General features: G+C 39.3%; 1 protein-coding gene across 1 annotated transcript in view; it reads right to left on the minus strand.

Annotated features, from left to right (window-relative positions):
- The window catches only part of FHIP1A (FHF complex subunit HOOK interacting protein 1A), a 202,400-nt gene that overhangs the window by 133,721 nt on the left and 41,291 nt on the right, over nt 1-27,388 (minus strand). The window contains exon 2 of the mRNA XM_054717689.1: nt 11,791-11,910. The gene's annotated coding sequence lies outside the window, so the exon portion shown is untranslated. The remainder of the gene's footprint in view (nt 1-11,790; nt 11,911-27,388) is intronic.

Here is a 27,388-nt window from a genome sequence, read left to right on the forward strand (position 1 = left end):
ACAAAGGGTTGACAAACTTTTTCTGTAACATCAGATAGTAAATATTTTAGACTTTGCAGGATACATTTATGCTCTCTACACACTTTCTCCTTTGTCTTTCTCCCCCACCCCACCCCACCCCCACAGCCATTTAGAAATGTATAAACTATTCCTATCTGGTGGTGTATAGAAAAACAGGCAGGAGGCCAGATCTGGTCCATGGGCCATTGTTTGCCAAACTCTATTTCAGACTAAGTACCACTTTTCAAATAAATATAGATGATGTACAGATAATTATGTTTAACAAAATACAAATTTACTTAAAACTATGATTAGGGTCTTAATAATGTCTATCAATATTATTTTCTCAATTGAGGGGAACAGAATTAGAGGCAGAATCTAGTAGCAGTCCAGAGTATGTTTTTACATTAGAAAAGTGTGCTCATTCTCAATAGAGCCTGGGGAAATGTTTAAATGCTTAAAATGTTCCTGCAAATCTTCCCTCCCCCTAAACAAAACCCAAACCTTATTCCCATCCTTAAGTTCCAAAATCCCCACCTGCATATTATTGATACAAGGATTTGTTTTTGTTGTTGGTTTTTACCTGACACCATTTTTGATTTATATTTAACATGTTTTTCATACTCTCTCCCCTTATCTGATATTCTGGAATATGTCTCTAAAACTGATCTATTCCTGGCTACAGAGTCTGTGAATATGAAGTAGGTCACTGGGTCACCTTATCTTGATTAGAGCCCATATGCTCCATGATCCTCTCCACTTTAGCCTCTAGAAACAAATATGTACACATATATTAACAGGATTGCCCTGGAAATGGCATGCTAAAAATGACCCTATGACTACATAGAGATTATACCACAGTCCAGCTACTAAAAAGGAGATTTTAAGTTTTGCAGTGCTATTGTTTTTAATTGCTACAACAAATGACACTAAGAAAAAAAAATTACTGGTCTAAACTGCTAGAAAAGTTGTCCCCAAACAAATGCAGGAAAACATGTAATATGTAAATCATAAACCCTATAGGATATATCTTCCATGTGTTTATTCTTCTTTCATTAAAACATCATCATTAAAATTTCAGATTTGATTCTGAGACCCTAGATAGCAAAGCAACAAATCATCAAAACAGAATATTCTTTATTTTCAACTGAATTTATTTTTAAATAATAAAAACAATAAGCACTGCAAAATATATATACAGGCATATAAAGATAGCAAAAATCACTCTAAGACCACCAAAGGAGATCAACCATTTTTCTATTCTTTTTTCTATATTTTCTAATAATTTCATAAATTTTACAAAATCAGAAGCATAATATATGTGTTTTTATATACATTTTGCGAAACTTTTGGCAATGGGTATCAACAAATACAAGTTCTATATCTTTAATCTCTTCTGTTCATTCTTCTATAAGTCTATCATAAAAAAACAGAAATCCAAACAGAAGTTATGTACAAATGTACTAAGTCATTCACCAAAGAGTTTTCCTAATAGCGAAAAACTGGAACAAACTAAATGTTCAATAATAAGAGAAGGACTAAATCTATATATGGGACACCCATATACTGGAATGAAGGACAACTAATATAATTGGATGTTTTTTGAAGTATTTAATGACTTGAGACTAAATCTTGATTTCTGTTCCTTCCATTTTATACTATTTCCTGAGCATATTTCCAAGTTGTTAAATTCCCCAAAAAATCCAATTTAAAGAATTTAGATTTACAGAAGATTGAACAGAAGGAGATTAAAGATAAAGATTCAGCCCAAGCCAGTTTGGCTCAGTAGATAGAGCGTTGGCCTGCAGACTGAAGGGTCCCGGGTTCGATTCTGGTCAAGGGCACATGCCCGGGTTGTGGGTTCAATCCCCAGTAAGGGGGCATGCAGGAGGCAGCTGATCAATGATTCTTTCTCATCATTGATGTTTCTATCTCTCTCTCCCTCTCCCTTCCTCTCTGAAATAAATAAAATTATATTTTTTAAAAAAAGATAAAGATTCAGCCCTGGATGGTGTGGTTCAGTGGTTACGGCATTGGCCCCGGAACCAAAGGGTCAAGGGTTCGATTCCCGGTCAAGGGCATGATCCCAAGCCCCAGCTGGGGCCCATGTGGAAGGCAACCAGTTGATTTATCTCTCTCACATCACTATTTCTCTCTCCCCCACCTTCCACTCTCTCTAAAAATCAATGGAAAATATTGAGGATTAACAACAAAAAAAGATAAAAGATTCAGTTTTTTCTTGATTTTTCTTGCCAAACCTTTTGCCAGATGTTCTGGCAATTTACACTCCACCAGCAGATTCTGGGGACATCTCAATGAGACTTTAAGAAAACATCCTCTTAAATCAACAAGTGCAAATACCCCCAAAAATTATAATAAAGATTCATAATAGTAATCTTTTCAATTTTTAGATGCCTGTAATTAAAACTCCTAAAATATGAAAAAATTGATAATTTTATGTAAAGTGACTAGAGGCAAAAAAGGTAAGATTCCTTTGAAATCCATTTTATCTATTTATTTATTTTTAAAAGTGCTGCCATACTGATCTGAAAATTATTTACTAAAACTGTGATCACTTAAGGAGAAATCATCCTAAGCTATTTAGAGACTTCTTGTTACCACTTAATATTCATTTTCTCCTTCCTTATTAACAGAACCCTGATTTTGTACCAAGCAGCAAAGAACTAAGAAAAAAACTATCTCCTAGCCTCCTTTGCAGCCAGAAGTGATACTGTGACATCCTCCGATCAATGAGTTGAGGGGAAATCCTTGAAGACCTTTCAGGAAAGCCCCTGAAAGGGATGGAGAGGGGGCAGAAGGCAGACTGTTAATAAAGCTTCCTTTTGCTTTTTGACGGCTACCTTTGACGATTCCTAGCATGAGGTCCTGCAGGTGGCTAGCCTTCCGGCAGCCGTGCTGACATGAGAACAGGAGCGCCAGGATCACACCCAGGTGAGCGGAGAAGAAAGACAGTGGGTCCCTAATAATCAAGGGACCACTCTTCTAAGCCTGGATAGCCTAGTTCCAGATTTATTTTATGAGGAAGAAAAATAATCCCCTAATTTGTTTAAGCCATTGATCCTGGTAGTTACTTATGGCTGAGCTTAACCCTAACTGATATATGCCCCTTCTAAAGTTACTGTACAGAGATAAGAAGCGTGGCAGAAATCAATTAGCTCATTTAAATACTCATTTAATCTTCCATATATCAACCTCTATTTAACACCCCTGCTGGGTGATAGAAACACAGAAATAAATAAGATAAAATTTACAGTCTAAAAGAAGCAACTGAACAGACAATTAAAACGAAGTTTGATTAGTCACATGGTAAGAAAAGAATGGTTTGCTGTGGCAGCATAATTAAGAAAAAGCACTTAACCCAAACTTTGGGATGTAAGTAGGATCAGAAAAACCTTTACAGTTGTTATAAAAATGGTAGTGTTAGCCAGGCAAATGGGGCAGCGGGAGAAGAGTATTCCAGAAAGAAGGAAGAGTACTTCCGACGGCCCAGAGGAAGAAGAGATGAGATGATGTACCGCAGGGAGTGCTGGTCACTATGGCTGGAGCACAGACTTGGAGTTGGAGTGAGGAGAGCACTCTTCTTCTTGTCAGTCTCTCTCTGGGCCAGACTAGACTCTGACTTTTTTTTAATCACAGTAATTAGAAACTTAGTTCCCAAAGAGGCAAAGACTACTCAAAAGTTAACATTTCTCTTTTATTTCCTGGCCCTCAAAATGTCAGCTACCACCCAGGTCTTACCTGCCCTCTTCTAGCAGTCAACTCACGGCCAGATTCTGCAAATGTCTGAACGTCCTGCTCCTCAGAATTGGTGGGGTTTGCCCCACAGTGAAGTGGATAATAGAAGATTTGTCCTGCACTGGATGACTGACTGTGGAGGGGGAGGCTGGCGAATGTAGAGGTGTCATGATGAGAGTTACTACTAGAGAGAATAAGACTCACAATAATATAAAGAAATGGATGGAAAGAGGACACCAATTATAACAGTGGGGGCAAGAGACCTGGACTGAAACACTTATAATGATCGTGGAAGTGTGCTTTTAAGAGAGACTTGGAAGGTGGGCTCAGGAGGGCTGGCCAGATACACAGGGGGAGGAAGGCTAAGCTAAGGGTAATTCTAGATTTCGGGCTCAGGCTACTGAGAAAGGAAGGTACCAGAGCACAATGATTAGGACCACCTGCTCTGGGAGTCCATCTCCACCAATGAATAGTTTTGGGAAAGTTACTTAAACTCAATATGCTTCAGTTTCCGCATCTATATAATGGGAATAATAACAGAATCTATCTCAAAGTGTTTTGTGAGGAGTAATATGAAAGCTCTTAGGACAGTGCCTGACATGTGGGAAATGCCGGATAAATGCAGCTACATAAGGGTGATGGTGATGCCATTCACTGAGACAGAGAACATGAGAGAAGGCCCAGTCTGGGGGAGCGGGGTGGTGAGAGGAGAATGACAGTTCAGTTTTGCATACATTACCCTGATCTGCCTGTGGGACATCCAGTAGGCAGCTTACTACATGGGGCTCAAGTTCAAAAGAGAGCTGTGGGAGTCAGATGCTCCTCTATAAAGGGTGGCGTTAGGGTAACCCTTAGGCAAGGACCACAGAGACATGAAGGCCCTGCCTGAGGGGAGAGCATGTAGGTGAGATGTAAAGAAAAGAACTTGGGCCTGCCCAAGAGAAAGACAGATAAAAAATAAAAATAAAAAGACAGAGGGCAATGGGGGGAGGGGGAGGAGACATATGTAATATTTTAAACAATAAAATAAAAAAAATCAATTACAAATATTTTTTAAAAGAACCTGCTGTGGGAATATCTGAGTACTTAATAAACTTAAAGTATTATTTTTATTATGGGGGAAAAAAGACTGAGAAGGACAGCCAGTGAGACAAGAGGAAAACTCATAAAAAATAGTTCTCATAAAGTTGTACTATAAAAATTAAAGGAACAAGCAAAAGTAGGGATGACAGTGAAATAGGGAAAAGGCTTCCAGGCTGGGGCTAAGGGTAGAGAAAAAAAGATCTCCATAAAAAGCGGTACTTCTTTAGAACTAATGTTTATAGTTTTTTTAATAATTATTGTAAATTTTTTTAAACCACATCATGCAATCTCTAAATTTACAAGCAACAGAAAGCTCTTTTAGTGAGCAAACTGCCTTGCCAAAGAGGATAAGCCTCAGAAAAATCTCAAATAGTAATCTGGGTAGGCAAGAAAGAACCATATTTTTCAAGGAAATAAATCTGAACATAATGGCTTCAGTGAAAAATAATCCAAGCAGTATTTTGCAAATAAAGCTCTGGACCCAAGCTTTCAGCTATTGAACTCATAAAAGGCCATTTTAAATCACATCAGTTTGGGGCTTGAAGGAAACTCAAGACACATTCATTGGTCCAGATCATAGATAAAACTACTTGGGGCAGCTTGCAGAAAGAGATAACTGGCAGGGTTTGCTCACCAGTGAGTCATCCAAGACCTGCTGAATCCGAATCTTGAAGCATGAGGTTAGGGCATTATTGCTCTCTGAAATTTTTGAAACAAGCTCACTGGATAATTCATGTGCACACCAACGTCTGAGAAACCCTGATCTATCTGATCAGGAGACCAAGAAGCAGCAAAAATGAATTACTTGGACAATAGTATGTAGGTAATGAGAGTGTCCAGAGCATTTCCCAAACTTTAACATGCACCAGAATTATTTAAGAGGGCTTATTAAACACAGATTTCTGAGCTCTACCCTGAGAGTTTCTGATCCAAGAATTGACATTTCTAACAAGTTTCCCAGGAGAGGCTGCTGCTTATCTGGGGACCACAGTGTGAGGACCTCTGGTCTTTGCTGAAGTCATTGGTCACTTTTCTGAGGGCGTCAATGCACCCTTAAAGACCAAGAAAGACAAAGTATTCCAAGTTCTATGTCAAAAATGACATAGAAACATGACTAAACATACATCATATACATTTATTCTAAGCCATTCTGTTCAATAAAAGACACATACAGAACTGGAGAACATCCCAACTCATCCAGAACAAAATTATAAGGGTGATGAAACATGTGAGGAGACAAAAAATGAACAAATTGTAGAATGATCGCATTAAATAGCTAGTTTGATTAAGAAGTCATTATTAGGCATCTTTTTTAGTTATTTCCATAGAAAATCTAGTCCCAGACTAATCTTGAGACTAGATTTTGAATCAAAACCACTTTTGGTGCCCATTCAGCATGGCTCAGTTGGTTGAGCAACAAGCTATGAACCAGGAGGTCACAGTTTGATTCCTAGTCTGGGCACATGCCCAGGTTGCAGGCTCAACCCCCAGTGTGGGGTGTACAGGAGGCAGCCAATCAATGATTCTCTCTCATCATTGATGTTTCTCTCTCTCCCTCTCCTTTCCTCTATGAAATCAATAAAAAGATATATTTTAAAAACACTTTGGAAATGGCTTGCCACTGGTTCCACACAAAGCCAGGGAAACCACAGAGAAACATTCTTCGCTCACCACCCCAATTCTGCATGACTCAGGCATTCCGGTATTACATTAGAACGGATAGCATTTTGCTTCACTGCTACCATTTTCTCATGTAGACAGCTCTTAACCCTGAGATACTGTATTCAAATAATTCTCCCAACAGCTCAGAATATCTGTAATTGCCTCTGTCTACCTGCTATTTGTCTCACTGTTCTGAGACCACATCCAAAATCCATAACACATGAATTCCACTGGCAGTATCTCCACAGGACTATCATACACGTTTTATATCAAATTGTCTTCAACCCTTTCAGGCCCATTTTTCACTTGTGGTCCTTGCTGTGCTACCTTTGGTACCTGCTATCATTTCCTCCAAAGAAGTAATACACCTAAAGTGTTAGATCCTTTCAGTATCCATGTTACTCCCACACCCACCTAAGTCTCTCCCTCTACCTTCTAAGAATCTTTCCCCAGGCTTTTACCTTAGTTACACATATTTGCTTTTGTATTCTCCCAAATCCACCCTCAACGCCCTCCTCTCCTCCCAAAAAATACCCACACTTCTAAGGGCACAATACTTGGTTTTTGACCTTTCCAAAATCAGTGTAAATATCGTTGTGTCAGCGTACATAACTGCTTTTTAGAGCTAAGAGGCAAAAACAGGTTCCAAATAACTTTTGTTACACAGACAGGTGACTTGTTCAAGCTGGCTATAGATTTTCCTGGGATTTATTACAGGCTATTCTATTTTGTTTGTTTGTTAATTCTCACCTGAGGATATTTTTTCCATTGATTTTAGAGAGAGTGGAAGGGAGAGTGGGAGGGAGGGAAGGAGAGAGAGAAGGAGGGAGAGAGAGAGGGGAGAGAGAGAGAGAGAGAGAGAGAGAGAGAGAGAGAGAGAGAGAGAGAGAGAAAGCATCAATGTGAGATGCACATTGATTGCCTCCCGCATGTGCCCCAGCTGGGGCCTGGGATCGAACCTGTAACCCAGGTAAGTGCCCTAGACACGGAATCCAACCCTTGACTCTTCAGTGCACAGGACAATGCTCTAACCACTGATAACACTGGCCAGAGCATTACTGGTTATTCTTTATCATGAGAATGTTGATTCTGTTTAGGGTCTTGAAACAAAAGCTCCCAAAAAAATTAGAGAATCTCTCATTGGCTGGAGTTAACTGGGAAAAGACTGTAACAGGACACACACACACACACACACACACACACACACACACACACACCTACCTACCTGAAGACCAAAACTCAGAGTTTGCCATAATTAAATTGCAAATATATGAAGCCATTGTCCATTGAATAACTAACATAAAACTTAAAGGCTCTATGCCTACCTACAATTATTAAATCTCAGTTTAAAGTGAGTTTCAAATCCCTTAGTTGGATCTTTCCATTACAGCATATACAAAAATTTACTCAAAATGGATCAAAGATCTAAGCATAAGAGTTAAAACTACAAAACCCTTATAGGAAAAATATAGAAGAAAACTTCGAAACACTGGATTTTGCAATGATTTCTTGGATATGACACTGAAAGCACAGGCAACAAAAATGAAAATAAATTGAACTACACCAAAATTTAAAACTTCTGTGCACAGGACATAATCAACAGAATGAAAAGGCAAATTACAGAATGGGAGAAAATACTTGCAAATTATATAACTGATAAAGGATTAATATCTGCAACTCAACAACAAAAAGACAAATGACTTGATTTAAAAATGGGCAATAGACTTTACTAGGCACTTCTCCAAAGAAAATATACAAATGGTCAACAAGCATATGAAGAAATGTTTAACATCACTAATCATTAGAGAAATAGAAATCAAAACCACAGTAAGATATCACCTCACACCCACTAGGATAGCTACTATCAAAGAAAATCCCTCCGTGTTGGTGAGGGCGTGAAGAACCTGGAATTCCTTTGTATTATTATTGGTAGGAATGTAAAATGGTGCAGCCACTGTGGAAAACAGTATGGTAGTTCCTCAAAAAATTAAAAATAGAATGACCATATGATCCAGTCATCCCACTTCTAGGTATATACACAAAAGAGGTGAAAACAGGAACTCAAACAGATATTTGTACACCCATGTAGAGCAGCATTTTTCACAATTGCCGAAAGGGGGAAGCAGCCCAAACGTTGGTCAACAAATGAATGAATATACATACAATGGGATACTATTCAACCCTAAAAAGAAAGGAAACCCTGACATATGCTACAGTATGATTGACCTTTGGGGACATTATTTCAAGTGAAATAAGCCAGTCACAAAAAGACGGGTGTGGCTCAGTGGTTGAGTGTCTACCCATGCACCAAGGGGTTGCCAGGTTCCCGGTGAGGGCACATACTAGGGTTGCAGGCTGATCCCTGGTGGGGGGCTTGCAGGGGGCAGCCCATCAATGATTCTCTCTCGGAATTAATGTTTCTATTTCTCTCTCTCTCTACCACTCCCTTTCTCCATATATAAAATTAATCCTAAAATCTTTTTTTAATACAAATACTTTATGATTCTACTCATATGGGGTATCTAGAATAAATTCATAGAGACAGAAAGTAGAACAAGTGGTTGCCAGGGGCTGGGGGAGGAGTAAAGGAGAAGGTTTTTTCATGTATATAAAGATTCTGTTTTATAAGATGAAAGCATCCCGGAGGTCAGTTGCACAAAAATCTAAGTATACTTAATACTAAACTATATACTTAAAATGGTTAAAATTGTAAAATTTGTGTTATGCTGTATTTTAACACAATTTTTTAAAGTACAAACTTAATGAAATAGTTTATGTCAATATGTTAAACATTTTAATAAAGAAACAAGCATCTGAAGTAATAGACTTGACTTATAAATCTATTGCCACATTTTTATTTTACATAAAGTATATTATTATCTCTCAATATTAACATGCACAGAATGATATAATATTATAAATATTAAAGTAAAGGTATAATTTATAGGATAGAAAATATCTATAAAATAATGAACTTTATGCACAATGCTTACATTCTGTAAAATTAATAAATTTATAAGAATGATTACTAAAGAATGTTCACAGTAATGAAAATAACTTCATAGCAAAGCCTCCTGTTTCATTTCATGTTAATACTCCCCTTGAAAGTTTCAGAGAGCTTCACAAATCTCAGGGCACAGGAAAGAAAGGATTTCATCTCTTTGAACCATAAATTGCACAGCAAAACCTTCATCACATGTTTACTGAAAAATGCTGGACTGGATGGTAAGTGCAGTGTGGCACAGATCCCAGGTGCTTCCAATGCTTACCTACCCCCTTACTCTTTAGCCTCTATTTGAATAAGAAACCTGAAGCACAAATTAGCAAATGTGAAGAGGAGATGTTTCATAAAATTTAGTATTTGGCATCTAGATCTCAAATACAGATCTATCCATTTACGTCCAAGGAAAAAATATATACATTTTAAATTTAGACTTAAAGTTTATATAGTTATATTCCATTACATTCTTCATTTGATCTAAAAATGAGCTACTTGAGAACATAATCCTGTGTCAAAACATTAAAGTAAGATTAGTATTGTTATATTCAAAGCAAAAATCAAGGAAATCACTAAATAAAAAATACAAAAATTAGTTAGAGGTAAGAATGTAAATCTTTGGTGATACCTGTAAAAGGCAGATTCCTAAACCCTGCCTCCTACCATTCTGTTTCTGATGTTGACACACTAAATTGGGGCCTAGTCATTTGAATTCTTAATGTGCATTTTTAACAACACTCTAATAACACTTTGAGGGGAAAATGCAAAACACACCACCAGTAAGATGTGAATTACAGTCTTAGAGGTATACCTTATAAGGAAATTCAGATCTCATCCTATTTAACCTGATTAATATAAGAACCCTTTCTACAATACTGACTGATTGACTGATTTCAATAAGAATAACAAGATTTAAGAAACACCAATCAGAAAGAATATATGAACCCCTATGTTCATAGCAGCACAATTTACAATAGCTAAGATTTAGAATCAGCCTAAGTGCCCATCAGCAGATGAGTGGATTAAAAAACTGTGGTACATCTGCACAATGGAATACTACACTGCTGTTAAAAAGAAGGAACTCTTACCATTTGCAACAGCATGGATGGACCTGGAGAGCATTATGCTAAGTGAAATAAGCCAGTTGGAGAAAGATAAATATCACATGATCTCACTCATTTGTGGAATATAATGAACAACATAAACTGATGAACAAAAATAGAGCCAGAAGCATCAATCAGACCGTCAAACCTCAGAAGGAAGGCAGGGGAGGGTGGGTATGGGGGGTGGGGAGTAAGAGATCAACCAAAGGACTTGTGTGCATGCATATGAGCATAACCAATGGACACAGACAGTAGGGAGGTGAGGGCATATGCTGGAGGGTGGGAGTGGCCGGGGAGAGGTCTATGGGGGGAAAAGGAGACTTATTGTAATACTTTAAACAATAAAGAATTTAAATTTTAAAAGAAAGAAAGAATACCAAGATTTATATAGTCAAATAATATATGCTTCTCTGTAAGATATGAAGCCTAACCTCTTATTTTAACAATATCATTGTTTAAAACTTAGAGTCACCTCTTCTTAGAATTAACTTTTTCAATATGGAATATGAGCCTTCAAATACAGATAAAAATTACAAAAAGAAAAACTGTTTTTGTTATATTATTGCTCCTTCTGTGTGTGTGTGTGTGTGTGTGTGTGTGTGTGTGTTGTGTGTGTGTTTTTTTTTTTAATCCTTACTTGAGGATATTTTTCCATTGAATTTTTTTTTTAGAGAGAGTAGAAGGAAGGATAGGGGGAGAGAGAGAAAAACATCAATGTCAGAGACACATCCATTGGTTGCCCCCTCCTACCCCTCAATCACCCCACCAAGGCTGGGGATCAAACCATTACAGAGGTACATACCCTTGATTGGGAATTGAACCCACAACCCTTCAGTCCTTGGGCCGATACTCTAACCACTGAGCAAAATCGACCAGGGCTCCTTCTGTTTTTTTTTTTTTATTAAAATTAGAGTTCCCCTGATTCATCCAGTTCTAAAGTTCCTACTACTTTTCAAATACACCATCACAGGGTTGAGATTTGCCACCACAGAAAACAGGATGCTATAAAGAAAGGTACCAGAGGATCAAGATGCAGAGAAAATGCTGAATGTTTTGAGTAGAAGATAGAGAATGGCCTCTCAAAAAGAAAATGTTCACTTGGCTATGTAAGTTCAACTGGGCTTTTTTAAGTATATTACTGCACAGTACTGAACACATATCAATAGTATTAAGAAGAGAAGACATTACCTGTGACCACTCTTCAATCGCCTCCTGCGGGGTTGTTTTTCCTCACTTCACTATCAGAGGGACAGAAAAAATTTCTCCAACACTTGGCACTGCTGGAAACTCCAGGAAGACTTTCAAAATCTATAGAAATAAAATAAAAAATGTTCTACAATCATAAATAAACTATAAAAATCCAATCTAAGTTTTCCTAGTTTTTTCCTCCTCCCATTTTCCACCATTTGTTGTGCATTGAGTGGGCTCTTCTCAGATGGCATTTACTTTATCATTTAAAAAATAAGCAAAAACTAAATCTTTATTTAGAAATCTGAATGCCAGCCAAAAATGAGAGACTCTTGTTGGTAATAGAAAGTAGAGAGGAGGATTCTTCCATCCCTTAAGAGAAGTTAAGTAATTATATGCTTCTTTTACAAGAGAGGGAAAAAAAAGTGAAACTAAATAAATCCATATCCATGCATCAGTAGCATCATGTTAGTTAATGACAACAAAATAAAAAATAACAAAGAGAAGACCATAAGCAATTTTCATAAACAATTTTTTCAAAATATGCAATACTCCCAAAATATCCCTAGGAACTGATGCCGTCCATTGTAATAACCTGGTTGTTATTTAACAGAAAAGGAGTGAAAGGGAAGACCAAATAATACAGGCATGCCATTTATTCACTCTGAGTCTGTTCCCTGCTGACTGATGGGGGAAGGGACTAGACCAAGGCAGTTTAGACGCATGCCCAGTAAGGTCCAAGTGAGATGATGGGAAGGTGCTTTCCCATAAATCACACCTGAAAGAGAGTCAGTGGCCAAGATGAAAGTGGCCACTGCAAGGGCACAAAATCTAAATATACGAACTTCCAAACAAAGGAAATCCTCTCTCCTCTCTTGGCTCCAGGGAGCCTGGCTCCTGCGACTCCTGCTGCAGGGGCACGCTCGCTCCCAGGCACCAGCGTGGCTCAGGGCCGTGTGCGCCACTCGTGGAGTAACGGACTTGATTCAGCTCGGATACTGAACTACACTGGCTGCAACATGGAACAGAAACTCTGGACACTGTCCCTCCTCTGGCACTGCTGAACTCCCAGCTGGCCCTCTTTCAGGACTGGCTTGGGGGAAATGGGACATTGGAAGCTGAGGAATGTAACTCCACTCCAATAAAATCTTCCACATCTCATCCTCCCGTGGGGGCTCCTGAAAATGCTTATTTCAGCGGCACCACAAGAACCTCCACCTCCTTCTCACAAGTGACCCAGGAATTTAATTCTCAGGTAACAGTACCTTTGACTTATCTAGACATTGACAGTTCAAAGGTCAGTTTTTTTGCCATCCCATGGGCAAAGTTTACTTTGGTTCTAGATACACATCTCATATTGTTGTGGGATGGAACCCTGGAGTCAAGACCACCGAGAAGGGGCCGGAATGAAGTATGATAGTAACCATACTTAGGTAAAAACTGCTGTTTGAATGTTAACCCTGCTATTCTGGCTTCTGCACGCACTTGCTTGCTTGGACAATAGGGTGGTTACCTCAGCTTCCAGACTGAGACCGGAGACTCTCAGGGGTAATTTCCTGTGCCTGTGGACCTGGACTACAGGAGATTGATTCCCACTGACTCAGTAGCTCCAGGAGTAGAAACTGTAGATAACCTTTAGAGAGTACTGACTCCGCTTGGGTCTGCTTCTGTAAAAACCTGCTTTCCCAAGATAGGGCCACATTCCAATAATGTCCAGCAGGACAAAGGAAAATTCTTGTGGTTTGGACCTTTATAAGGACTGCCTACACCTGGACCAGCGCGGTCGTGTGGACTCCTCCTGCGTGTGGTGCTCTCGCGGCCGTCCTGGCCAGTTCAATAAATCCTTGCCTGCTTTTTAATCAATCAGCAGCCTCTGGTGGTCTTATTTTGACTCCAGGGTTCGACCCCACAACATTATCATCAGGATGACTGGGAAGATAAGTTTCACAACGTAAATCCATGGCTTGCACAAATACTCCCTACTTGTACAACCAGAAGAACAGGAGTTTGAAGAAGGTTGGGGAATTATCCTACCTGAGAGAAATAACAGAGAGAACACCTAGAGGCATCCAGGACAGCATAACAAAAAGACCAACTCAAACACTGAAGAGATACAGAAGGCAGAAGCTAATGCAAATGCTAAACAAAACCACAGGAAGCCATTATTCAAAGTCAAAATCGGCAAAAGCTAAAGAAAATTTCCAAGAAAGATTTAAAAACAAACAATACTACACTTAATAAAGCATGGAAACCATTTATTTGTCCAAAAACCGGGGGGAGGGGGGAGTCAGGGGGGGTAAGTAAATTTGATACAATTATATAATTTACTTAACCACAATTTTGTCAGCCATCAAAAAATGTTGTTTATAATAAAATGGGGAAATGCCAATTAGCATACAAAAAAGAAAAAGACAGGGTACAATGTTGTAATTACACATAATCATAATTACTTACACAAAAGCAAGAAACAAGATGCAACTTGTTCTGATGGAGTCATATTAGGTAAAATATTTCCCCCTCTTTAGATGGGTTATGGTGAGCAATTCAAGTCAGAGTCTAGTACAACAAATAAGTCTTCAAAATCTCTGTTTAAAGATTTCCCAAACCCAAAAGGATGAGCCATTCATTACTGTAATAATTTTTCTGCAACAGTCCAATGTATTAAAAGATGGCTTCCTAAAAAGTTACTATAAGAGGTTTTGAATGTATTTTTTTTTAATATATTTCACTGATTTTCCACAGAGAGGAAGAGAGAGGGATAGAGAGTTAGAAACATCGATGAGAGAGAAACATCGATCAGCTGCCTCCTGCACACCCCTTCCTGGGGATGTGCCCGCAACCAAGGTACATGCCCCTGACCGGAATCGAACCTGGGACCCTTGAGTCCGCAGGCCGACACTCTATCCACTGAGCCAAACCGGTTTCGGCTGAATGTATTTTTTATCTACATTTGCCTTAAAAGCTTGGAATGGAATACCTTTTCTTATAACAAATGTTCCATGAGAGGAAAAAAATGGGGTGAGGGGATCCTCTGAGTGACCTAAATCTTCAAAACTAGGCACAGTAGTGGTAGTGACCAGGCATAAGAAGAGTGAGTATGAGGTGTGAACGAAAGGAGCCACGTGCTAACCTGACAAGCTCAGGGGAGGCCTGTGTGGCAGTCTTACAAACTCAGAGACCTAAAATAACCACAAAAGATGGTCTGAAAATTAAATATTTAACTACAAACAGGTTATAGTGGGCAGTCATGTCCTAGGCTGATATTTTCCCTGAAAACGATCAATTTGGATCTTTACTGAGCCCATTTGCCTTTTTGCCTCTAAGATAACATATCTTGAGATGTCTGGGTAACTTCCCTTTTTTCTGGAGCCCCTGGGGCACAACCAAATGTGGTGGGCGCCAGGACAGATGCCTCAAATTCCTTCATTATCATGTTAATTGTTCCTGCAGCCACCTAAGTGTGTGTCCATCATTTTACTTTTTATCCAATCCCAGGGGTTTCCCACCGCTTTGCTTTATCCCACCTCCTTAATCCGTCACCAATGAATTTCATGTAACCCACCTATGTGCCTCCTTTGATGGCAATGTATAAATAGAAATGTAACCCGCCATTCTTCGGAGCATTATCTCAATTCATTGAGGTTCTGCTTCCCGGCATAGGTCGACAGTTTGGCTCGAATAAACTCACTAAAATTCTTTACAGGTTTCAATGGTTTTTTTTCCGTTAACAGAGGCATGAAATGTCAAGGATAACAGGTGTGGTGCCAGATGCGTTACTGGGGGGTCACTTCCCAAATTATAAGTTTAACCTTTATGCGCTACACCTGAGACTAATACGAAATAACATTGTCAACTGTAATTGAAAAAATGAAAATAAAGAAAGACTAACGGATAACATTTCACATGCAAATAAACAAAATTCATATTAAAATTTCCTCAGGACCTTTAAATCTGCCTCCTTCACTCTAATCAATTAATCATTTATTTAAGCACCTGGGACCTTGCAGTATAATTCATATTCAAAACTCTGGACATTTTTCATTGCAAGAGGTTTTTCAAGTCACAGACTTCTCCTTCCTCCATAATCCCACGTGAGCAGTTTTAGCGCCATGTACTCAGTGACACAGGCTCTTCTACTGCCTCTTAAGAACTGCAGATTGCTCCCAGATGCTTTTCAGGCTATTTCAAGCCTTTCCTCGTTCGGTGACTCTTGAATTATGAAAGGGCATCTCTAATTCATGAGAAATGCTTCTCCCATCTTACTGTTCATTATCATTTATCCTCCCTTTACACACCACATTTTTAAGCGCCCCCACACGTAGGCTTTTACTTAGGTAATAAGGCATCACTGTGTATCACTAAGAGCTTTACTGGGAACCCCTCTTATATTTTACCATCATGATTCCGCCAGCAGCAACTTCAAAGGAAGCAGTGTCCTTTGACAGTAATGCACAGAATGACATCGAAAGCAAGGTTAAATGGAACTCACGTAATGAAAAGGACTCTAAAAATTCACTAGGTCTTGATAATTCACTTGGTTGTCATCTCATTTAAAAACAAAATATGTCTCTTGTTAGAAAGAGGGAAGTTGGCAGTTAGCGATTCAGTCACACTCAAATCTGTCCCCAGACAAGTGCTTTCCTTCTAACACAACATTCTACCTCCACATAATCAAATCCTATCCATGCTAACAATCCTTCCATGTAATAACTATGTTACATCCCTAATTTCAACAGAGGAACAAAATTGAAAGCTCATTTCCAGATGGCATGAATTCAGTGAATTTAGACCTCTACTGTGCTGAGTTCAGAAATCAGCTAATAAGCAGGGAGTGTGCAAAAGGCACCAAATGAACAAAGGGGTGGGGAGGGAGGGGTGGTGATAATTAATATTCACATCATGGATTTCTCCCTATATCAGTAAAACAAATGTAGGAGGTGTGCATTTATCCATAGCGCTGCATTAATTGACCTGTGCTTTCCTATAGGGTAATTAACAAATCAATCAATGAAGGCATAAGTCTCAAACAACTCAACGAGCTTTCAAATTCATGAAGTTGACAATGAGCTGATTATTGAATAATTTCATTCTCCAAAAGAGCTGAACTGAGACACAAGGTTATAGTCACATGTGGAAACTTGCAGAGTAGAACAAAATATTCTACATAGGCCCACAGTCATCACTGACTTAATTAAGTATATTAATAGTAACTCTGCCTATTCAAATGGATGAATCTAAATCCATCCCTGAATTTTACAAATGACAAAACTGAAGCAGAGGGAGACTAGGTGGCCTGTTCAAAATGAAGTACTAGCTGGTAAATGGTGAACACAAAGGTAGAATCCTTATTTTCCAACCCACCATAATGCTCTTCTCTAGAATAAGTTCACAATTTCTCAACTAGCTGCCCATTAAATTGATTTCACTCCTCCTTCCAAACAGCAAAGCTTTTAAAAGCTTTGGAAAACTTGAATCAAATGAAGCTTCAATCTTCAATTTCCATTCAATCCACCCCTGAAATTTTTACATTAATCATATATAATTCTCTATTTTACCCAAGAAACCCAGTGCAATTTAGATGACTTTGGGAGGGTCTCAACCACCAAACAAATTAGTAAATTGCAGCATATCAGAGGAGGAAAAGGAGAGAGAGAGAGAGAGAGGGTGAGGGGGGGGGGAGAGGGAGAGGGAGGGAGAGAGAGAGAGACTACAGGCATCTGAAAAATAAACAAAGAATACTGATTTATTAAAATGAATAATGAAGGCAAACAAAACCAAAATTCAAGTACTAAAGTGATGTTTCCCAACATGACAACTACTTGTGAGATGTTTCTTAAAGAAAAAAAAGTAGTAATTGTTTAAGGTTCTATATGCAAATAAATTTGGAAAATGTTGCATTTTAAATATCCCTCTTGAATAGTCACAAAGCACATAATGTGGACTAAGGTCCTAGGACGGCCTGCAGGAGGGAACCATGCTTCGTGTAAACCAATGTGTCCCAGTCACATTGGGCAGCCTTGGCTTGCAGAGCTTGCACAGACATCCTCCAAGAAACACTTCCTACTATATTGTGAGGTGCTTTTTAAAATCTGTAATTGTGATATTAGGTTTTATCATAGGCCTTTTCTATAAAAATAATATTAAATATAAGTAGAAAAGAAATCATAAGATGAATGTCATTAATAAATTTTATATTACTAAACCCTTCTTTCATTCTAAAATAACCCTCACTTGTGATGGTATATTATTCTTTGGGTGTGTGTGTATTATTCTTTTAATGTGTGTAAAGTACATATTAAACGTGTTATCTCACTGGATTTTCTCAGCACCCTATCTCAGTGCAGATGCTATCTCGGCAGCTCTGGCTCTCACTCAGGCTCCTCTAGCTCCCCTCCTCCCCCCTCCCCTCCTCACTGTTCCTCATTGCTCCTCACACACACCTAGCTTACTCACCTCAGGGACTGTGCAGTGCCTGCCAGACTTGCTGTTCCCCGAGATCCTCTATCCCCAGGTGTCCTCATATGTCACTCCTCTCTCCATTTATGTCTCTGCTTACATGTCACCTCAAACAGAGGCCTTCCCTGCCTATCCCACATGAAACAGAAACTGCCTCCCAATCTTGTCAGTCTACCCCTGACCCTGCTTTATTTTTTTTTTGTAGCAACTGTCACCATCTAACATATTATACTTAAATTTTATTAATTTATATTTCATTTCCACAGTAGAATGTAAGCACCATGAGAGCAGGGATTTTGTCTGCTTTGCTCATTTTCAGAACCAAGTATAGGCCTGGCACATAGAAATCCTACCTAATAAAACAGTAATATGCAAATTGACCATACCTTCGCTATACCCATAAGCCACACCCACCAGCCACGCCCACCAGCCAATCAGGAGCAAATATACACATTAAACCAGCAAAGATGGCGGGGGGAGGGGCAGCGCCCGCTGCCGGTGGGATCCAAGCCATGATGGTGGACTGGGGCAGGCGGTTAGTGCCGGCAGCCGCCTGACCAGGTCCCGGATAGGGGCTTTGAGTCAGCTGCCACCAGCGGCGGCTGACTCAAAGCCCCAAGCAGGGATCGCAGACCAGGGCAGGCGGCGTAATCACGGATCACGGACCAGGGCAGGCGGCGTGGGTTAGCGCCGGCAGCTGCCTACCCAGGTCCGCCATCATGGATCACGGACCAGGGCAGGCGGCATGGGTTAGTGCCCGCAGCCGCCTGCCCAGGTCCGCCATCACAGATCACGGACCAGGACAGGCGGCGTGGGTTTGTACCCTCAGCCGCCTGACCAGCTCCGTGATCACGGATCACGGACCAGGGCAGGCAGCATGGGTTAGCGCCCGCAGCCGCCTGACCAGGTCCCCGATAGGGACTTGGAGTCTAGCATAACAAAAATAATATTCAGCAAAAGCAGGAGACAAGGTTTCATAAGTTCTCTCCCAGGTCACCACTGTTCTCTTACACATTTTAATTATCCCAGACTTTGCCTGATGGGATTTGATTTGAATTATGCCTGATAGAAATAACATGGCATGAATTGTAGGCTCATTCTTTTTGTGGTTGCCTGACTGAGAAAGGCCTTGGAATGAGAGAAGGCACTTTTATTTTCCTTTTTCATTCTATAGAGACTGAGGAATTACAGTTATATGAAGTTAGTGAGAGAATGAAAGTCTCATGCTGTATTTTTCTGTAAGTTTTATCATGTGGACTATCAAAAACTTGGTGGGATCCTTTTCAAGAGGTGTTACAAAAATTATGTTGGAATTAACATTCAAGAATAAAAGGAGAGAAGTGAGTGGGGGGTAAAGGAAAGAACTTTGTCCTAGAAACCAAATAGAAGCCACATAAACCTTCAGATTCTTACTCATTGTACTTTGGAGGTATTAAAGGGTAATTTTTTAAAAAGGTAAAATCATGACTCATAATCTGTATAGATAAAAGGCTAAGTGACCGACATTTGTCCATCCATCTGACCAACCAGTACATATGATGCACACTGGAAATTTAAAAGTAAACTTTGACTCGCACACGTGCCATACATATAAAGCTCTCGCTGGCGCTACTTTGAATGTTGCATTTGGTGGGAAAGTTCTTTTCAGAGGGGATTTTTGTGCCACCATGCTATACGATTGGCCATAGTACAAATAAGTTTAAAGTACTGTAGTGTTTGGGGATGTTTCAGATAGTTGTCTCTTAAAACAAATATGAGATCAGAGGATTCTGCTTATAGTGAATGGTTAGTAAAACTTGGAGATGGCAAACTTGATAGCAGTTTTCATTTAGGAATGGATATTATTGAAATTCCCCATGAAATGATTTTTAATGGATCTATTATTAAAGCCACCTTTGGAAATAGTATATCTATAGATAATATTAAAAATATATCTAAATGTGCAATTCTTTGTTCAAAAAATGAGCACGTTCAAAAATTAAATGAAGAAATTTTGGATATACTTGATGGAGATTTTCACACCTATTTGAGTGATGATTCCATTGACTCAACAGATGATGCTGAAAAGGAAAATTTTCCTATTGAATTTCTTAATAGTATTACTCCTTCTGGAATGCAGTGTCATAAATTAAAATTGAAAGTGGGTGCAATCATCATGCTATTGAGAAATCTTAATAGTAAATGGGGTCTTTGTAAGGGTACCAAATTTATTATCAAAAGATTGCGACCTAACATTATCAAAGCTGAAATATTAACAGGATCTGCAGAGGGAGAGATTGTTCTGATTGCAAGAATTGCTTTGTCCCCATCTGACACTGGCCACCCATTTAAATTAATTCGAAGATAGTTTCCCGTTATGCCAGCATTTGTTTTTTTTTTGTTTTGTTTTGTTTTGTTTTTTTCTTTATTGATTAAGGTGTCACATATTTGTCCTCATCCCCCCATTCCCATCCCACCCCTCTCCCCACGCATGCCCCAATCCCCTGTTGAACTTAACGGTTGGATAGGCTTATATGCATGCATACAGGTCCTTTGGTTGAACTCTCCCCCTCCCCCCACCCTCCCTCTACCCTCCCCTATCCTCCCTCTGAGGCCCGATAGTCCGATCGATGCCTCCTTGCTTCTGGTTCTGTTCTTGTTCCTCAGTCTATGTTGTTCATCATTTCCCCTAGATGAGCGAGATCATATGTCACTAGATATATACTAATAAGAACTGAATGTGAGACGAGCAATAATAGTTATGCTGACAGGCAAATGAATCAATCTGTAGCGAGCTTCCCCCTGGACCAACAGTTCTTTTGAGACCCAATTTCGATGTCCAGTAGTTCCTTATGTGTACATGTCAGCACTGACCCCTCAGCTCTGGATGGTGGACAAATGGTGGTAATGGAGGTCCGACTCCCTCTGGTTTGGTCTCGGCCGAACCCAGGGGCACGGCGTCACCCGGACTAAGGGGCACGTGGCCTCACCCATACCCAAGGGGCGCGTGGTCTCACCCGGGCCTGGGACCCAGCCTCACCCGGATGGATCCAGGGGCGCACAGCCTCACCCGGACCCAGGATCTGGCTTCTCCCGTACCCAGGGACGCTTGGCCTCTCCCAGACCCAGGGGCACGTGGCCTCACCCGGGCTTAGTTGCACAAGGCCTCACCTGGATCCAGGGACACAAGGCCTCACCTGGATCCAGGGACACATGGTCTCACCCGGACCCAGGGACGCTTGGCCTCTCCCAGACCCAGGGCCACTTGGGCTCACCCGGGCCTAGGTGCACGAGGCCTCATCCGGATCCAGGGACGCATGGTCTCACCCGGACCCAGGGACGCTTGGCCTCTCCCAGACCCAGGGGCACGTGGCCTCACCCGGGCCTAGGTTATGCCAGCATTTGTGATGACTGTTAATAAATCACAAAGACAAACTCTAGACAGAATAGGAATATTCCTACCTGAACCCATTTTTGGGCATGGTCAGTTATATGTTGCTTTCTCTCTCTCTTTTTTTTTAAAGTATTTTTTAAAAATATTTTATTGATTTTTTTACAGAGAAGAAGGGAGAGGGACAGAGAGTTAGAAACATCAATGAAAGAGAAACATCGATCAGCTGCCTCCTGCACACCTCCTACGGGGGATGTGCCTGCAACCAAGGTACATGCCCTTGACCGGAATCGAACCTGGGACCTTTCAGTCCACAGGGCGACGCTCTAGCCACTGAGCCAAACCAGTTATGGCTGTTGCTTTCTCTTGAGTTCAAAGAGCATGTTACGTTAAAGTTAAAGTTGTAAATACTTTATCTCAAAGGAAATTAGTCAAGCACTCTGAAAGTGTTTTTATTCTTAATGTGGTATACAGGGAGATATTAGAATAAGTTTAATCACTTTATCAGTCATTATTTGCATCAATGTTGTTTTTATATTACGAGTTTGTTATTGTTGTTATATCATTTTGTTATTGTTTAGTTATTAATAAAATTATGTATTATTTTCCTATACATTGTACTCATTTCCTTTTATCTCTCACACTTTTATTATAGAGAAAGGGCAAATAGCAATATTAAAATATTTCATCTAATTAATTCCCTTTCAATGTGCACGAATTTTGTGCACCGGGCTACTAGTTACTTAATATTTGTTCAATGAGTGAATGAATAAATGAATGAATGGCCATTTTATAGTCAAGAAAACTAAAGCGTAAAGCGATTATGTAACTAAAATCACACAGTGGCAGAGCTGGGACTGAAACCCAAGTTTAACTTTCAATTTTCTACCCTAGCCATTAAAACAAATGGCAGGTGATTTTTAGGCCATAGAAAGTGCTCATGTAACCCTATGAATACTAAAACACAAGTTAGTGACTCCAGAGGAAAACTGTGCAGATGGTCCCTGTACAAGGTAAGCAAAAGAATAACGAATCAGCCCTAACTGGTTTGGCTCAGTGGATAGAGTGTTGGTCTATGGACTGAAGGGTCCCAGGTTCGATTCCAGTCAAGGGCATGTACCTTGGTTGCGGTACATCCCAGTAGGTGTGCAGGAGGCAGCTGATCGATGTTTCTAACTATCCCTCTCCCTTCCTCTCTTTAAAAACAATAAAATCTATTTTTAAGGAGGAGAGGAGGAGGGGGAAGAATCAGAAGATATCTTGGCCTCCAAAGAGTTCCTTGGAAATTATGGGCATTCTATTAAGACAGCTCTGTTCTCTCAATACCCATGAGCCTCACAGCAAGCATCCTGAAGCTCTGACCTTCATCCATACATGTCCTTCCATATCCAGGAGATAAATCTGGATGCTTCTGGGCCGAATAGCCATTAAACACGTATTTACTCCCAGCACTCACAGAGATACTACTCCCCTGGAGACTAGCCATATTACCACCAGTACACACACCAAGCACCTGGCTTTGAAAAATATTTGCTCTCTCTTGGTTTCAAATGGCAATTTACAATTAGATAGTCTTCATGTTCTTTCCCTCTTCTATCATCGGGATACTTTCTTAAACCAACTTTAGGCTAAAAACTAAATTTCACAAACCTCCATTTCTGATATTAAACAGTATCTTTTTTTTTTTTTTCAGAACCCAATCAAACCCTGCATTTTAGAACTGAGGAGCTGATCCAGCACTGCAATGCGTCACATTTCATCCCATCAATGAAAAGCATAATGAGCAAAGATTGAGCTAGTGAGGCATGACTAACTGTTTTGAACCTATGAATCTAAAATGCAAGGGTCGTTTATGTTATTTCTAACTACTAAGTAAAATTATTTTCTAGCATTTCACTATCCAATTATAGTAATTTTCTCACCAGCACACACTTGAGGAATGCCACAAAAGCCATTTTTCTAAGAGTTCATTCTATTGTTGCTCATAAGCTTCTAAATATGTCTCTAGTTGGCTTCTATTCAGAGCTAAATGGGAGGCAGTAAAATTTATGGAAAATGTATGCAACTGCTTCAAATACATCATCCAAAAGGAGAAAAATGATTTTAGAGCTATATTATGAGTTGTGAAATTATATGTCCTTCACTTAGTCTTCAGTTTCAATGATAGGTAAGAAAATGGACAGACTGGTCAAGTTCTCCTATTTATACAGAGCCTAACTCTTCCATCTCAAATTCTAACCTTGGTCAAGGCCTGAACAAACACCTGTCCCTTCACATTTTAACACAACTTCACTTTGTAGGCCACAAATACAAGCTTTCACACTGGAGGAAGCACATTCCAGTGCACCAGACAAATTTCAACTCTCTTACACCCAGCTGCTGATTGTTCCCTTAATTTTTTCAGCTGTCAAGATTGCGAATGGAGGAAAAGGACCTTTTTATAAACTGTGAAGTGTAACCAGATATGCTTGCCCTTTAAGCAATTAACACAGAGAAAGGTAAAATAAAACTCCTGTTAAGGTTTAAAATTGAGGTATGAAAATTATATTCTCGCACTTGACCAACATGTTGCAAGATTTTAATAACATGAGATTACTAAAATGAAGTCAATTGAAGTCCAATTTTACATTTCATGGGCCAAAAGTGAGACATTAAAGAAGAATTTTTTAAAGTAACATTTAAAGTACATTTTATAAAATTAATGGGAAAAATGACAATTGTGCCAGTTCAGAAATGCCTTAAAATAGGGAAGAGAGGGAGTGTAAAGTGCATTTTAGCTATTTAAAAAAAAAAAGAAGTCTTAAAATTAAAAAATATTTAGCATTGAGAAAAAGTCACCTTAATAAAATTCAGCTTAATTCAAGAAAATAATTTATTCACTTTACATAATACTATCTCATTTATTTAGTCCTTTCTCTAAGAAGTCTAGAGATCTTTATAAATATTGTCCACTAAACCCTCCATTTACTAGTATAAAAGGAAAAGTCATTGTTATCATTTGCAAACATGCAAGAGATTTTAATAACAACAACAAAAAAAGAAGAGATAGGAAGATTCAGCAAAGAAGACTAAAGTACATTCTTTTTTGGCTTGGGGTTTTGGAAGAGATGGGGTGAAACACAATAAAAACAGGAATGTATGTAATACAGGACTGGCTTAAGTAAGCAAACAGATCTGGAGTTTACTGGCCTACAGTCTTGCCACAGATTTGCAGGAAAAATAAGCTTAGCAGAATCCCAGTTTACCCTCCAACATTTGAAAATACCTTTTTTTATATCAGCTTTGAAATCAAGCTACATCAAGCACATTTGACAATTCTAACAGACTAACATGAGACATCACCACTTATATATCTGTCTGAATCTGAACAGCAAAAAATGTTCAGAAGCATGAAATAGCTGACAAAATTCTTTCATATGAAATCCCTAACAGAGAACATGAAGACAATGAAGCAAGACAAGTCGCTACAAAAAATAGAGCAAGAGGAAAAGATGCCACTGTTTTCAGAGGCAGGCTCACAAAGGCAAGTGCAGCAAACACCCTCTGCAGTCACAGGGCACCTTGTACATGTCTCTATCAATATTTATTTACATTTTTATCCCCCTAGATCTTGAAGGCAAGAGCCTGGCCTATGAGCCACTGAATGCAAATACATGAACCAAGTGTTCAGTTAGTTAACCTTTCTTAAATTCTCTTGACAAAAAATATTCAGTGTGTTATGTAAATTAAAAGATACCAAAACAAACAAAAAAACAAACAACAAAAAAACATTAAAAGCCAACTGGCAGGAGAAGGGTTTTTTAATTATTATTATGAAGGCAAAGCTCTTTTGAAGTCAGACCCTATGTCACTGTACTCTAACGTAATGGTAATATGTTTTACAGAAAGACAAACCTTATAATCGAACAGATATTTCTTACCCCTACATATGTCCAGAGACCTCAACTGTCCAGATAGGTGGATACACAACCTCAAAATAACAACTTCAAAACACAGCCACAAAATACATGACCTCAAAACACCCATCAAGTTTCTGGGCCACCTGATTGGCATGCTGTTAAAACTGATTTACCTTCTCTATTTTAATGTGAACAGATTCTATAATACTAGTTTTCACAACAGAAAGCATAGATTCAGAGTGCTGCTGTTTTTCTTATGAGAAAAAAAAAAGTTAAAAAAAAAAAAAAGAAGATAGATGCCAGGAGAGACTTGGAGTTAAAAACAAACAAGAACTTCAGGGAAATCCAGAGACCTGCTTTGCCTCAGGCTCCTTTCTAACCTGTTATTTGAATCTATTCTGTTTCTTCCAAGAAACCTAAAGACCACTAGCATGTGCTGGCAGACCGATTGCTACATGGCCCTGGAGCTGCTGAACCAAGCCCCACTGCTCATCTCCCTTGTTCTCCTCTGTATCTGCACTCATTGGTTTCCCCAAGATAGAAGCAACAAAACAATCTCATTCAGGTGTAAAGGTGACCTCTGGCAGGAGCTCTGACTTTGAAAGGTCAAGTCCACACTAGCCAGAACTTGAGGTAATTAGCTAACTTCATGCCCACTGTCTGCCCCACAAATTAAAATCCTGCAGCAAAAATGCAATTTGGCCCAGCCATCGTGACTCTGTGGTTGAGCTTCAACCTATGAACCAGGAGGTCACAGTTCAATTCCCTGTAGGGGGCATGCAGGAGGCAGCCAATCAATGATTCGATCGCATCGCTGACATTTCTATCTTTCTCTCCATCTCGCTTCCTCTCTGAAATCAATAAAAACATATTTCCCCAAAAAAATGCAATGTGGCCAAAGGTCAAAGAAAGAAAACAAAAACTTCGGTAAAAGAATGCAGAGGACAAAGACATTATTATTAAACTCCTAATACTGTCATCAATGGCTTGAAGAACACAGAGCTTTCCCATGATCCACTGGGTTTCATTAGATAGACTGTATGGAGGCAGGACAGGAATCATCTTCTTTTATTCTCTTTACTGTTCAACAAACCACAAATGTACAAACCCTAAAATTAATGCAGGTATTTCATATTTCCCAAAAAAAGTATAAATGGCATTAATATGTACACTCCTCATGGAAATATGAAGTGACCTGCTCCAAGTTAACGTAATCAAACTCCTGATTTGTTTGAACTACCACCCCACTTGCTAATACCTTTCTGCCCACCCAATGCCAGGGAACTAAAGAAATGACCGATATCTTGATGTCCTTTTCAGTGACCCCCACTGAAGTAATAGTAATTCAAGTCAGAACGAGATCTTTATAAGAAGTTTTCTAAGCACAAATATTCCTTTTGTAAAACATTCTGTCCCCAAGCCCTCAGCACAGACACCTTTTAGATGCCAGCCTGCCTTAACACACATACTCTCGCTGCTGACCGAATCATAGACATTTACAAAATAAATTAAATATCTACATGTATAACTTTCTTTTCTACACCATTAGACAAAAAGCACAAGCAGAATAAGTGAGTCACTGACCTCTGGCTTGAACACAAATAGAACTACCCTATCACACATTATTTTAAAATGCAAAGCACTCTCTCTGTCACTTGGAGAATCACTATGCTTTTATAACAATTCATTTATGAGAAGCCCTCAGCACAGTTTTCCCCTTAACCTTCTCAATTTATCTTACATTGCTACTCTTCCACAGCAAACTTTTATGTGCAATTTTAAGACTGTAATGTAAGTTACAAGGGTACTCATCTTTGAAACCCAAAGAACAATCTAATGAGAATGAGGCGATGCTACCGGCTGCCAATGACTT

Source organism: Eptesicus fuscus, chromosome 6 (genome assembly GCF_027574615.1).
Source record: "Eptesicus fuscus isolate TK198812 chromosome 6, DD_ASM_mEF_20220401, whole genome shotgun sequence".
Taxonomy (NCBI): Eukaryota; Metazoa; Chordata; class Mammalia; order Chiroptera; family Vespertilionidae; genus Eptesicus; species Eptesicus fuscus.